Genomic DNA, 15,387 nt, shown 5'->3' with positions numbered 1-15,387 from the left:
TTTACTGCCTTGTGATTTTCCTGTACTATTTCTCCTTTATGAAATTTACTCAAGTTTTCTTTGGGGCCTATATAAGAGTTTTTGTGAACATTCCATGAGACCTAAAAAGAAGAGGTGTTCTGTTTCAGGGTTGAGTTCAATATATATTAATCAAATCTACCCTACTGACTTAATTGTTTAGGTCTTCTATACCCATATTTTTTCCCCACTTGATCTGTTCTGGACCGAGGACAGTGAATTAAAAGTCTCCTACTACTAATGCATTTGTGCCCATTTTCCCTGGTATCTCCAGAAACTTGCTTCACGAAAGTTACTTTGTTATCTAATATGTAGTTATTTGGTAGAGAGATATTTAGAATCTTAAACCTTCACTGTTAAAAGTATTCTTCTTCATCTTAAATAATGCCTTTTGGCCTGAATTCTACTTTGTCTCATATTAAGATCTATATCCTAGCTTTCTTTTTATTTGCCTTTATATGTATTCTTTCGCCCTTTCCAACTTTTGAACCTTTTTGTTTTCACTGGCCACATTAAACACATCAAAAAACAAAAATCAGATTTTGCTCAGTGATCCAACTGAAAATCATTTCAAAATCTTAGCTAATAAGGTCATTTAAAATTTACTGATATGACAGATATGGTTGCTCTAATTTCTAACATATTTTGCTGTGTTTGTTTTTATAATTTTAAAACAAGTCTTTCACTGTTGTCTGCTTTCTTTTTGTGTATTTTTAATTTTTCTGATACTTAGGATGATTTATATTTTTGTTCTAATATGTATTTCTGGTTCTATCTTTATAAGTATAATTTTAAATAGTTGTATTTAATACCATTAATCCTCTATTTCCTTACACAATAACTACTACGAACACTAGCTTGTATAATCTTACCGCCCCTCATGCACTACAGTTATGGTCAATAGCATTATCTTTCTCAATGTTTACCTTTGTACTGTGAAATATGCTTATTCTCCTGCTAACTGATTTGTCAGCATTAAATGAAGTCCTTTGACTCCCAGCCATGACAGATGAGGCAATCCACACACTTATTCTCCTTCCAATTTTCTTCCTACTTTCCAGTTCACTTAATTTTTTTGTTTTATAACCAATTCCTATATTATCAGATATTTAACATGTATATTTTATGTTCTTCCTCATCCTCACTTTTGCTTTAGTCTCAGGTCTATAGTTAAATAAACTTTATGCTCTCCAACAGTACTCTTGCTAGTTTTCTTAGTCATCTCTAGAGGATGTTTATCCTCTAATAGTTTCTTTAAAAGGTCTTAGATTAACAACATGCTGTGATTTTTTTTTTTTTTTTTTTGTCTAAGGAAGATTTGCTCTGAGCTAACACCTGTGCCCATCTTCCTCTATTTTTTAGTTTGTGGGCTGCCAGCACAGCATGGCCACTAACACAGTGGTGTAGCTCCATGCCTGGGAACTGAACCCCAAGCCGCTGAAGTGGAGGAGCATGCTGAACTCAATCACTAGGCCACTGGAGCCAGCCCCCGATAGTCTTATATGTTCAAATTATTTATACTTGAAGAACATTTTAGAGATTAAGGCACAGAAAGATTAAATAATCTGTACATGCCAGTAAGAGGCAGAGCCAATATCTGAACTTAGAAGTTTAGCTCCAGAGTCCAAGCTCTTACCCATTACTTTCCTAAGTTCAGGTATTCAATTTTAATTATAGAAGAAATATTAACATTTAGAAGAAATAATTAATGGCAAAGGAATGCACAATGAAATGAAGAACAAAAAAATGTATTTCAGAAACTGCCAGGATAGGCAAAAGTGGATTAGGAGGGTTGAATCACATAGTCAAAAGCAAGGCCTCTGTAGTCAATCCTCAATTTAAATATTGGCTCTGCAGGCCAGCCCCGTGGCATAGTGGTTAAGTTCGGTGCCCTCTGCTTCAGTGGCTTGGCGGCCCAGGTTCACGAGTTTGGATTCCAGGCACAGACCTACACCTCTCATCAGCCATGCTGTGGCAGTGACCCACATATAAAGTGGAGGAAGACTGGCAGAGATGTTAGCTCAGGGCTAACCTTCCTCAAGCAAAAAAAAGAAGAAGACTGGAAAGAGATGTTAGCTCAGGACTAATCTTTCTCAGCAAAAAATAAACAAATAATAACAAATAAATACTGGCTTTGCTACTTACAATACCTTACACACATTATTTAATTTCTCTGAGCCTCAGTTTCTACATTTGTAAAATGAGGATAAGAGTGACTACCTCATAGGCTATTGTGGGGTTTAAATTAGATAATATATTTTATAGAGGGCCAAACACAGTGTCTAGCACACAGGTTAATAAGTGCTTCAACATGCTAACTACTTTTAAAAATTATTACTATTCGAGATTAATCAAGAAAACTACACATCTAGTTTCCTAAGATTATTCTAAAAAAATGAAAACCTCAATTTTATAAGAAGTGAAAAAGAGGCCCTCCTTCTTTATACGAAATGCCCTCTTCTTCCTCTCAGCCAACCGTCTTTATTTCAAATCCCAGCTCCTTCATGAAAACCGCCCTAATGATCCAATCCACAGTGATCTAAATAATCTCTTAACCACTTATATCTGTCTGTACCACACTCTAAGCATCTTGTAATTCTAAAGTGTCTTAGTGTATCTTAACAAAATTTTATAACATTCTATTGGTACATATTGTTTACATACTTTCCCATTGCCTTTTTTGCCAAGTGTTTTTTATATGTCATCTTGTCTCACTAACTGGATAAATAATATCCTTTTTTCAATTAAGTCTTACAACTTTTACCCCTTTTGGACTCAAAATTGCTTAGCATGGGGTGGGGTACACAAAGTATTGCTTGACTGATTTTGAATGTTTATATTTAGAGGAATACAAATAGACTAATGAGCTAGAAAGACCAATTTCAGGTAAAATATTTAACTTTTAAATTCTTAACTGTTTAACGGATCTTTTCTTATTTAAAAATAGGGGTAAGTATTGTTACGGAAAAAGAGGTTTTATAAAATGCCTTTAGAATAATTTCTAAAAGTGAAAACCCCAACTGAATAGAATTACAGTCTAAGAGCAAAGGTACAACAAGGGTTACCTAATTGGTGAACACTTAGTTAATGTGTAACATTTACTGAAAGAAAGACAAATTCACAAGAACAGAAAATGGTTAAGTGGGAATTCAAAGCATTTATAAAAATCTATTTCTTGGCCTTAGTACTCAATGTTCCACCAGAAGCGAGTCCACTTATTAAACTGAACACAAGGCTTCAATACCATCTGATTAAAAAAAAAATCACTATACTACCACAATTGCCTGGAACTACATTATGTGGTCTAAATTTAATTAAACAAGAGTACCATAATCTATCTATTGCAACCATTCTCAAAACTACTAAGGATGCTATGGAAAGACAGCCTCATGTGGATGCACGTGTATTTCCTTCTATTAGAAATGGTCATTCATTTCGTTGTAGCTAATTTTCTGGAAAATATGAAGGAAGAAGGCTTAGATTCAACCATGTACTTCCCAAGTGAGACTTGCTTTAAACGCTTTGTGTAATTTTTTTCAACATTATATGTGATTAGAATTCACACTATGCAGATTTGTTTCATTCAAGACAACTTTCCACAGAACATAATAATTCTGAAAATATTAAAAGAAAACTGTGAGGACAGTGGTATGTTCACATATGTCATCTATAAAACAATACCTATAGCACAGCAGCTAAGAGTCCGGAGTCCGGAGCCGACAGCCTCAGGTTAAACCTGAGCTCTACTGCGTCCGGCTCGGACTTCAGGTATGTAAGTTTACCTATGTGTGTCTTGGCTACCCACTTGGTGAAATAAGTACAGGCGGCCCCTGACTTACAACAGCTCCACTTACAATTTTTTAACTTTACAATGGTGTGAAAGCAATATGCATTCAGTAGAAATCGTACTTCAAATTTTGATCTTTTCCTGGGCTGGCACTATGCGGGATGATACTTGTGATGCTGGGCAGCGGCAGTGAGTGACAGCTCCCAGTCAGCCACTCGATCACACGGGTAAACAACCGATACACTCACAACCATTCTGTACCTATACAACCGTTCTGTTTTTCACTTTCAGTAACAGTGTTCAATAAGTTACATGAGATACTCAACACTTTATTATAAAATAGGCTTTGTGTTAGATGATTTGTCCAACTGTAGGCTAATGTAAGTGTTCCAAGCACATTTAATATAGACTGGGCTAAGCTAGGTTAGGTGTATTAAATGCATTTTCCATTTATATATTTTCAACTTACAATGGGTTTATCAGGACGTAACCCCATCAGAAGTTGAGGCAGATTTGTATAATAAAAGGATCCGTACCACAAATCTGTTGTAAGAATTTGTAGAGTGCTTAGAACAGTGCCTGACACATAGTAAATAAGTGTTTGTAAATGTCAGCTGTCACAAAAGTCACAATTTAAAATGTTTATCCCAATAAGTGTTCAAGAACATATCTAGCGAAGAAAATTTTTGTTCCAAACTAGAACTTTTATTTTTTCATCCAAGTTTTTCTCCACAATCATTGTATGCAGTTAAGTGGAAACTTTTTTTCTGATTTTCTAAATGCTAATTTTGTGAAGCAATACTAAAACCCAACAGTACTATTCTCTAAAAAATACCAACCTTACACTCACATATAGAGAGCTGACCTATACCTCAGAAAGTAAAAAGTGAAAGAGGTAACAGAATTGGAAATTTTGACTCCCAAACCAGGAACACAATCCCTAGCTGACACTGCCTTTAGTAAAAACCCATCTTAAGTGGGCAAAATATCTCATTATGGATGGGCACATTTGTTCTAGGGGATTTATTCAGTGTTATCAATGTTCTAGGCTCATCTCACCCAAGCAAATCAAAGAATCAACTGTGCATTGGTTACTGAACTAAATGTTGTCATACTTACCTGCAATCTAATAAAACTTTTTGAGCTGAAATTAACTTAAGAATGACATTTCTAAAAACAATGTAAAAATCAACTCAATAATATTACCTTACAAGAATTTTTAACTTGAGACTCGTAAACCTCATGAAATTATATAGAAAATTCTATTCGTCTAAGTGCATTTTTCTAGGAAAATGATCCAATGCTTTCATCAGATCCTCAAAAGGGAGTGAAATTCCAAAAGGTTAAGAATCACTGTTCTCTACAGTTTACAAATTTCTATTCTTATGCTGTTAGTTTCAGAAAAGAACTTGCTTATATAAAATTAAGCAGTATAATTCTAAATGCATTCCAAATCTCACATTTCCCAAATAACCTTAGATGTGTGTAACATAAATTCACGACTACAAAAACACTTCAAGTTATCTGAAAGTTCTTACAGTCTACAAATCGCTCCCAGAGCTGTAAGGGGGACAATGAGAATCAAGGAGCACAGAACCACTAAGAAAAGGTGAGTACATTTAGCCAACACTAAAAGAATCGATATGTACAGAAAACGTAGGACAGCATGATACAAGGACGAGGCTCTAACTATCGATTAAATACAGTTACATCTGCCGACAAAGACAAGCAAATTTCAGTTTTCCGTAGTTAGAAAAGGCAGTTTAGGAGAAAGGACTTGTCACAGACCATCACCGCAACTTCAGAAAGACCTACGTCAAATTAGTTCCTTGAACTCACAGAAAAAATTTATAATGCCCACAAGCTTAGGCAATATTTTCATTTATTTTACATCTGCCCTGTAATTTAACCTCTTATTATAGTAACTTATTAGCAAAAACATACAACACCTAATGAGACTTCCTTCGAGGTACAGGCTGCGATCGGCGACTACTGCCCTTAAAATAACCCAGTCCAGGTTAAATCACAATAGCTTTCAGTTAAAATTTAAGAACCTTTAAATCTGGCATCAGTTGAAACATAAACAAAAAATCCCAACCAAACTAAAGTCAACCAAAGTAATCCTGAGGTTCGTTTCCTTCCCTCGCCCTTGGGGCGCACCTCTTTGTGCACAAGGGTCTGAAGGTCTCCTAACCTCAGACCCAACTACCGGCCCCGCACGACACCCTGTCGCCAGCCTCAGAGGAACGTCGCCGATGCGGGCCGTCCCGATGCCCGAGCAGCCTTGACGCCAGGCGACGCCCCGCCGGGCCCGAAACGAATACCAGGGGCGCGCTGCCACCAGAGACCGGGCCGCAGGCTGGCGGGGACCAGCGGAGACCGAGGCCGGGGTCCCAGCTTTGGCCTGGGCTCTACCTCACGGCCCGCGGGCCGGCGAAGAGGACAGGAGGGAATACGCGGACGCACCTGGCGGGGACCCTCGGCGACCGGTTCCTGCGTTAGCACCGCGCCCGTCAGACTCTCCCAGCGTTCGCCACCGCCCCTCCTCCCCGCCCAGGCCACCTCCACGTTCCGCTCCAACGTGGCAGCCGCAGCCCCGCCCAGCCAGCCGGCCGGCCGACGCTTCCGGGAGCGACGCCTCGCCCCGCCCACCCCGGCGCGCGACCCGCCAGGGCACTTCCGGGAGCCGTGGCAGGCCCGGGGCGGAGCGCGCGGCGCGGCCGCCTGGGGACTCGCTCTTTCGCTTCGCGCGCGCCTGTGAGGCCAGGGACCCGTTCTGAAGGGGGGCGCGCGCAGGGCGCGGACGCGGCGGCCAGGCCTATGGGAAAGGTGGAAGTCTTCCCGCGTGTAGCTGTCGGGAGGAGGGCCGGCCGCGGCCCGCAGGAACGCCACGTAGCGCTAGCCCTGAGACGTCAGCAGCCCCGCGCTGCTGCCAACACCACACGAGCCACGTGAAGATCCGGCTGCAGGGGCCTGAGCGCAGGAACTCTAATTTGTGACTGGGTTCAAAATTGCTCACTTGGTTCTTCAGTATTGCGTTTTGAGAACTGCTTTAAAGCCAAACGATCTGGTCATGCTCAAACGGTGTTGTGGACATAGTCGTTATTCCAAAGAGGCATAGCGGATAAGGTTTTCCAGTCAGTACCCTAGGTATGTGTCTTGTACTTGTTCAATTTAAAAAGCAAGTTCATTTCTGGGCTGAACTAGACCAGCTCAAGTGGATTACTTAGGCTACAGTAGCTGATTTCTAGTGTTCTAAAAAGCCTTTCATTTTTATTTATAGCTGTAAGGACTAGTTGATCTAAAGAAGTGCCAATAAAAGTCCGTAACTTAGGGTCTGCTGGTGGGGCAGCGGTTGTGCGCTCCGCTTCTGCGGGCCAGGGTTTCGCTGGTTTGGATCCTGGGCGCGGACACGGCACCGCTCATCAGGCCATGCTGAGGCGGCATCCCACATGCCACAACTAGAGGACCCACAACTAAAATATACACAGCTGGGTACCGTGGGGCTTTGGGGAGAAAAAGGAAAAATAAAATCTTAAAAATCCCTAAACTTGTAAGTGGGATCATCACTTTAGCCAACAGAAAACACTGAACTCCCTACTGCCCTGTTCCCCAAAGACCCCCAACTATGTAGAAGTGGGCACTGCTATGGAAAACGCTTCCTTAGAACAAGTCGAGCAGTGGTTACATCCCTTGGTATCATTTAATACAATCATACAGTACAACTACACGTTCCTACTGCATAAGTCAAACTACAAACCTCCCTGTCCCTCACCTGCTTTTGTAGGCTCTGTGAACTAAGAATGGGAAAAGAAAAATATTTCATGACAGGAGAAAATTACATGAAATTCAAATCTCAGTGTCCATAGTTTTATTGAAACACAGCTATGGCTCAATGGTTTATGCATCGTCTATGGCTATTTTAGTGCTACAAGGACAAAGCTGAGTGGTTGCTACGGAGACCATATGGACCGCAAAGCCTAAAATGTTTACTATATGCCCGTTTACAGGGAAACTTTACTAACTCCTATTGCTAGACAGGATTTTGCCCACAAATTGATTAATATTCAAAGTCTAAATACAAGACATTCAATATTATAAATTTTTATTTCCAAGCCTTGATATAGTAGCACACAAAGGCATCATGAAAAATGTCAAGTATAATTTATGACTAGTTGTCCTAAGGCTAAAAATAAACGATAACTGTTTCTAGGTATTTATATGTGGTAAAACGTAAAGACTCCCTAGCTTGTTTTAAATGCAGGCAGTTCTCACTTTGACTATGTAAGCTAAAACTGTGCAAAGCAATTTTAACCTATGGGATTAAAAATCCAAATTGTGACCTTAAAATTGGTCCAAACATTAAAAACCGTCTTGATGTTAGTTATAAATGTAAAAAAAAATAGTAAAACGAATATTTAAAACATTAGAAACACTGAAAATTAAAGTTTTATTTCTTTACAAAAAAACTATCGTGAAGCTTTTCCACTGGCATCACTTCCTATGAGACGAGTTCGTCCTTTATGACACAACAGCTTTCCTCATTTATATCTGTATGTTCGCTCGCCTTCACTAAGTTCCTCTCGCTGCATATCTACAAGTGATCCTTGAGTGGCAGGCAGTGTCAACATTCCCATGGTCATTTCTATCTTCTGTAACTCCATTTACATTCCACCTAAGAATTACATTCCTGCCTGTAATTCTTGGACCTGGGTGCAAATTTCACAGTACCATCCTTATCTGAGCTTGCAGCTTCACCAGGTAACATTAATCAGTTCAGATCAACTTCTGAAACGATGAAACCAGCCTTGCCTGGCAATAAAAATGTTCTTTTTCAGTCTCTTTGTAATTACCATTTTCCTTCAATGCAGCAACTAACTTCAACGCTTTGGCCTGAATGCTAGCCAAACCTAGTGGGAATTGTTTTTGATTACAGTCCACGATCCAAAGGAGAAGTAAATGCTCCATTTCAACCATAAGCAGCATCTCGTCCTATCTTTGCTTTGCTGTCACCATTTTCAAATCTGAGCATGTCCAATTTCACTTTCAGTGTTACCACTTTTCATTTCTTTGCTGCCTCTCATCTTTGTTGACCAATCCTCTCTTTTGATTATCCATTTTTGTAAAACATCACGAGTTTATCGCTGGGAGACAAAGAGGCAACAAAACCACATGCTTTACTGTCGGTATGTGAACTGACAGATGTTCAGTGACCAATCAGCAAGACTTTGGAAGAAATGATGCAACTGGTTACGGAACTTGATGCACGTCTTTTATTTGCACAATGACTTGTGGAATAAAGAGCTAGCAGCAAAGTTTATGCAACAATTCACAGTTAATACTGTGGTAACTGAAATTTCAACTGTGTTGTTGGGGGACTGGTGTTATTTAACTAACGTCTGAAAAGTGATAATCATGCATGTTGGAATGGTGCAAAGAACCACCTGTATCTGAAAGGAAAAACTTGTATTAGTTCAAAAAATAGTCAACTTTTAATCCAATTTAGTTAATTATTAGCCAAGCCTAATCCTAGACCAAATAAGAACTGAAGCTTTTCTCAAAGGAATGCTAGTTCCAAGACTCTGAATTACTCACTGGAGTTAGAAGAAAGTTTGGAGGTAATGCAATACAGAATTATTCAAATTAGGATTTGCAGACAGTCCAGAGACATCCTTTTAAAAATTTAGGCCCCCTCCCCTCATTTCAATCATCTTGAGGTCTGCAAAAGAGTAAATGTCCAGACAACTCTACTGTTGTGCCGATTGTAAAACTACAATCATCACAAGGCACAAGACTACGTGTTTCTAACTTATGCCACAGCAGCCAGTACCATCTTTACTGCTGCAAAACAGGAGCATCCACCCAAGTGATTTTTTAGTTTTGGTTTTGAATGCATTTATTTTGTAAATCTTTTCATTAAGGGCCATAAACAAAGTTTATATCAACTTTTATGTTTGTAGAAATTTAAGAAATAGGAAATTAAATCAACCTTGAGAATTCACAAGAATTTTTCCCCTTTATATTCCTCAAGTTTGAGAAACACCTCAAGATAACATGCCTAGTTAATGACAGATTAATCTCTATTAGATTTGAGATTCCTGGCTTCCAACCACCTGCCTGTCTACTGTTCTTGAACAAAGCTTAAGTTATAGGATGGTCACCCACTGGCATTTCAAAGAGTCATTTACAGAATATACAATAGGGTCAGCAAATTTAAACCCCACAACATATGCTCTCTAAGAATTTCAGGGGCTGAAAGGATTACGTCATTATTTTTACGAAAAGATGACTACCTGACAGACCTGGAGCAGTTACTGTCTGCTGCTCAGCTTTCCACTACAGATCCAAGAAGAAAGTATCCTTGTACTTTCTGTCTGTCTGATTGTGGCAGCCAAGATTGAATGGGGGAATACAGGGAAAAAACATGGGGAGAATTTTTGCAACTCAGAAATAACTGTAAAGAGTGAAGAGCCTGTTTTACTACAAGGAAGAATCTAAAATCTGAGTTTATAAGGGAAGTGTTGGAAAATCATTCCCTTACACCCTTGTCTTCTGATTGATTACAACTTTAAAAGATTAAAGGTTAAAACTAATGAAAGGAAAGCCAGTGATTCTTATAAAAAAAAAAGAAAAGAAAAGATGACTACCAAGGTTAAAAGTCCTGCCCCCACCCACCCAAATGCCTATCCTGAATTAATCTACTGATTCGGAAAATTATATTATTTTTGCAATCGTATGTATGCTATCTCTGAAAGCTGAAAGAATAGGAAAGAACTGTGATTACAATATCCACATCATTCTCAAATCTAACGTTTTCTGTGTTCTTTTGTCAAAACTAGTAAATTTATAAAGCTCTTACCTTATTATATAAATCTGTTAATTCTTGACCAGATAAATCCAACAAATGATGTCCTCTAAGAAAAACACCCTTCCGTTTTATTCCTGAAAGGAAAAACATTTATAGGCAAATCAATGTACAAAAGCTACATCATATCTGTAAGCCTCATGCTTTTCTTTTTCCATTATGTCCTCATCCACATACATTAATCACAACAAATCATGATGTGAACAGCAGTGGAAAAAGTTTAATCATTGGACATTTATACTTTCTTCTTATTTTCAACTTATGCTCTAGTTATAAGGTTTTCATTGCTTAGTCCTTTTTTAAAAATACATAATAAATGCACATTTCTACACATTCCAATTCTCTCATATAGAACAGATACGACCTCCAATCTTACTACAATTAGGAAAAAACTCATAACAAAGATAATTTCAAGTATATCAGTTATCAACTTTGCACAGATTACCTTATGCTAGCTTGGAGGTGTCTTCTTCTCAACATCAAGCCTGAAATGGAAAGGACAACCAAACGTTAATACATTACCAAACTGGCTATGCCAACAGCCATCAAGGAACTGAGGCTTGCCAAGTGAGAGAGTCTGGAAGCTGATGTCTCTCTCTTTCCCCTCACCATAAGATAAGTGTTTGTTGTTTTAAACCACTAAGTTTTGGCTAATTTGTTACATAGCAATAAATAACTAATACAGGGGGTCACAATCCATGTCCAAAAAGTAAAATGTACAACTTATGAAGGAGCTGAAAAGGTCTGAAATTCTTGGGAAAGGATCAAATTCAGAACCGTATTTGGTCACAAATATTTGAAAACTCTAAGGCTTTCTGAAGTAAAAAAAACCCATAGAACTAAAAGGCTGAAAAATTCAGCATGAAAATGTCAGTTACTAGAAAATATATTTCATTACATCACAGCAACAAATAATGGTTCCAGTAGAATTAGCTAAGAATCTGACAAAAGGGTATGTATTCAACAAGGAAGATAACCAGTCATAAAAAGCAAAAAGTATATTTGCTTTCATAGGGTTGTTGTGAGAAACAAACATTGTTTAAAAAAAAACTGTGCGTGTGTGTTGTGTATATATATATATAAACTGCTTAGCACAATCCCTGCCTGGCATGTAACCGTTCAATAAGCATTAGCTGTTATTATTTTTTCCGAAGTGACCAATTAATGAGTTTCTATGCCATAAAACAGGCAATTAGATTTCACGAAAACCTTTGGAAACCTGTTTTTTAGTTGGACAATACTCCATTTCCAACTCACTGCTGTTGTTCCAGGAACACTTAATACATTTAAAAAGAAAGATATACTACCTCTCTTGTATATTTCAAGTAATTATCTTCTAAGACCCAGGAATCTTTTTCTGACATTTCCAAGAATGTAATTCCTGAAAAGACATTTTCTTTTAAATTACTTTCTGTAATGGTCCATGCCTTTTGCAAATAACATCTTTAAGATAGCTCACATATCCTCATTTACAGACTTAATAATCACAACAGTTCATTATGTGAACAGCAGTGAAAAGGTTTAATCATTGGATATGAAGTTATTGGAGGAAGCAAAGACATAATCAAATTGAGAACCTTAATGTCACAAGCAAAACAGTAAAAATAACAAAAAAGCATGTAAAAGTTACAAACAACGTAAAGATACATAAACACAACTTAAAAAAGAAAAGAAAGATTCCATTTATAAGGGATTGCATACTTCCCTATCCAGAAGTACACTAAGAATGCCTAGGACAGTAAGCCTTGTGGCTTCTGTAAAGTGAGTTGGTTATTTTCATTTAACCAGTCTACAACATTTCAGTAAATCTGTTCTGCAGAGCAGCAATTTTCAGCAACTCATTTATAATTAATAATTAGAAGAATGCTGTCAAAATAATGTGAGAGCCACACTGTTTCATCTTTCCTAGGACAGCCACAGTATCTGGAAGCCAATAAAGCAGAAAAGAAAAAAGCCCTCTTTTTCTCTGTACTCTGATGCTGGACTGGCAGGAATACTTTCATCTCTATCTGAAGAAAATGAATGGGGCCGGCCTAGTGGTGGGAGCTTAGGCAGCCCAGGTTCGTGAGTTTGGATCCTGGGCATGGACCTATACACTGCTCATCTAGCCATGCTGTGGCAGCACCCTACATACAAAATAGAGGAAGATTGGCACACATGTTAGCTCAGAGCAAATCTTCCTCAAGCAAAAAGAGGAAAATTGGCAACAGATGTTAGTTAGCTCAGGGCCAATCTTTGAAAAGAAAATGAAAAATGAGTGCTGCACCTGGGGTTCCCTCCCCAACAGCACCCACCCCTCTGCAGGCTCTCAGCAGGTTACACAACCTCTGAACCCATTTTGACAGCAGCCTGTTAGCCCAGAGCTTCACTTCCATCTGTGATGTCTAGCACCCCTCAGCCTTGCTCTTTTAAGAACCCTATAGCAATCTCCATTTCAAGTTACCTTTAATGGGGTGGGAGGGCACAAGAATACTTCCCAGGCACTAACTGCTGATTATTTTAGAGATTATAAAATTGCATGTTTTGAGTAGTCAACCCTAACCCTATTTTTCCCATAAGCCCCGCCCTGCTTCTTTCCAATGCACAATTTTGCTAAACATTAAGTTTTTTTCAGGAACACATATGGCATTATAGCAGAAACACATGGATCTATTCGTGTGCTAGGGACTCAAAACACAAATTCACTTTAGACATTGTCCCTGCACTCAAGGAGCATCCTCTGGCAGGCTCCTTACAAACTTTAAATCCTTAAAAATAGGGCAACCACCACAATGAGATATCACTTCTTACCCATGAGAATGTGGAGAAATTGGAACCCTCAGCCATTGCTAGTGGGAATTTGACCACCTTGGAAAAGTGTCTGGCATTTCCTCAAGAGGTTAAACATAAAAATATACGACCCAGCAAGTCTACATATACTCAACAGAAGTGAAACCATACGTCCACACACAAATTTGTCAACTTATGTTCACAGCAGCATTATTCATAACAGCCCCCCCAAATGCAAACAACCCAAATGTCCACCAACTAATGAATGGATAAATAAAATGTGGTATATCCATACAATGGAATATATCTTGGCAACAAAAAGAAATGAAGTACTGATACATGTTACAACATGGACGAACCTTAAAAACATCCTAAGTGAAAGAAGCCAGTCACAAAAGGCCATATATTATTTTCTGATTCCATTTATATGAAGTATCCAGAGTAGGCAAATCCACACAGACAAAAAGATTAGTGGTTTCCAGGGGCTGGGGGTAAGATATAAGGTCTAAGTGCTAATGAGAATGGGTTTTTTGGGGGGAGGGCAGTGGGTGATGAAAATGTTCTAAAATTGATCGTGGTGATAGTTGCACAACTCATGAATGTACTAAAAACCACTGTCTTGTACACTTTACATGGTTTAATTGTATGGTATATGAGTTACATCTCAATAAAACTGTTACCAAAAAAATAAGGCAACCAATGTTTTCCTTAAAGAAAACTGAAAATTGTAATTTATTTCTATTTAGCCTCATGCAGGTCTTAATTGGTTGAGTACTAGAAAAGTTTCTAAAAGTCTAACCAACTGACGGTGATTTAAATTCAGGTCCCACCCTTTGCACATCTTACAACCAAGCAAGCACATACCCCAAGGAGTGATTTTCCTCAAATTCATGGACTACCCTTAAGCCATGTGACTTTTAAGAAAACGACATAAGCAAAGCTCTGTTAATTTCATTCAAATAAGATATAAACATATTACAATGGAAAGTAGGTGTGAATAAGTAATACCTTGAGATGAGTCTTTTTGGCTGGAATCCGGACAAAGTAAACAAAAAGGGGTAAAAGAGGCAATCTTGTTTGGAAATGTCGGAATCATTCTTGCGAGCTAGAGAAGGAAATGAAAAGTTACAAACATTTCTGTTTTCTACAATGGGCCTCCAACGTTAAGCAGGACGGAAAGAAACTAATTATCATGGTAAGGATTTCTTCAAAAGATACAAAATAGAAACTGTGCGCTACGTTGGCCCCATTTTCTTTCTTCTTTGAAAACTGAAATTTCATATCGCAAACACAAACAGCTTCCAATACCATCTCATTCCTGAAAGCTATCCATGATGCCCCACATCGCAACCAAAACAATTCCACTGCCCCTCCTAGCACTCCCAATGACGAGTCTCCACTAGACCGCGAGCTGCCCCAACAGCCCCAAGGGCCTTACCTTATTTTAATTTCCCCATTGTGGCAAAAAGTCTTGCAGAAAACGGTTCGTTGAATTAAAAATCGACGTATCCTCATATTAGACTCATTCAAGCTCCTCTGCGGTCACACACGTTAACCGCCAACCATAACAGCTCCTACATTATCTCCACGTCAGGGAACTAGCAAATAAAACGCAAGGAAATGACATGCCTCTCAGCAAATAATTTATTTTTGGCCCAATTTTGTCTCCTATTTTTCTAAGGCACCGCGTTTATCCCTCTCCCTCCTATCCCTTCCTCGCGTCACACCCTCCAGTCACTTTCACAGCTCACACCAGGAGACCTATCGGCAAACCCCTGGATTCGCCTCAACTGTGATCCTGCCTCTCCGTTTCGCATTCTCAGGCTCGGCCTCGCACGAAGCGCGATGGCACCGGATTTAACCAGGTCGGGCGAAAACAGAAGGAATGGGAACCCAAGACAGCAAAATCTACCAACCACCCTCGAAGAGAGAGGGAGGGGCGGTCAAG

The 15,387-nt window shown here is 38.9% G+C and overlaps 1 protein-coding gene and 1 non-coding gene across 51 annotated transcripts in view; one reads left to right on the top strand and one right to left on the bottom strand.

The window, feature by feature from the left end:
- SEC31A (SEC31 homolog A, COPII coat complex component) overlaps positions 1 to 15,387 on the bottom strand; it is an 88,218-nt gene that overhangs the window by 72,526 nt on the left and 305 nt on the right. For 17 of the 50 annotated variants that reach the window (XM_014865200.3, XM_014865203.3, XM_014865204.3 and 14 more), the window contains exons 1-4: positions 14,878 to 15,384; positions 14,448 to 14,544; positions 11,116 to 11,155; positions 10,665 to 10,747 (exon numbers count right to left, since the gene is read on the bottom strand). The gene's annotated coding sequence lies outside the window, so the exon portion shown is untranslated. Of the gene's footprint in view, positions 1 to 6,271; positions 6,571 to 10,664; positions 10,748 to 11,115; positions 11,156 to 14,447; positions 14,545 to 14,877; positions 15,385 to 15,387 lie in introns of those variants that run through there. The other 33 variants (XM_014865202.3, XM_070505485.1, XM_070505491.1 and 30 more) reach the window with 7 other exon arrangements.
- On the top strand, positions 10,091 to 10,222 carry LOC123284891 (small nucleolar RNA SNORA31). The gene has a single exon (XR_006526331.1). It is a non-coding gene; the product is annotated as a small nucleolar RNA SNORA31 (small nucleolar RNA).

The sequence above is a fragment of the Equus asinus genome, chromosome 3 (assembly GCF_041296235.1).
Source record: "Equus asinus isolate D_3611 breed Donkey chromosome 3, EquAss-T2T_v2, whole genome shotgun sequence".
NCBI classification, from domain to species: domain Eukaryota; kingdom Metazoa; phylum Chordata; class Mammalia; order Perissodactyla; family Equidae; genus Equus; species Equus asinus.
The sequence above is the reverse complement of the archived record's forward strand: the minus strand, read 5'-3'. Positions and strand labels throughout refer to the sequence as shown.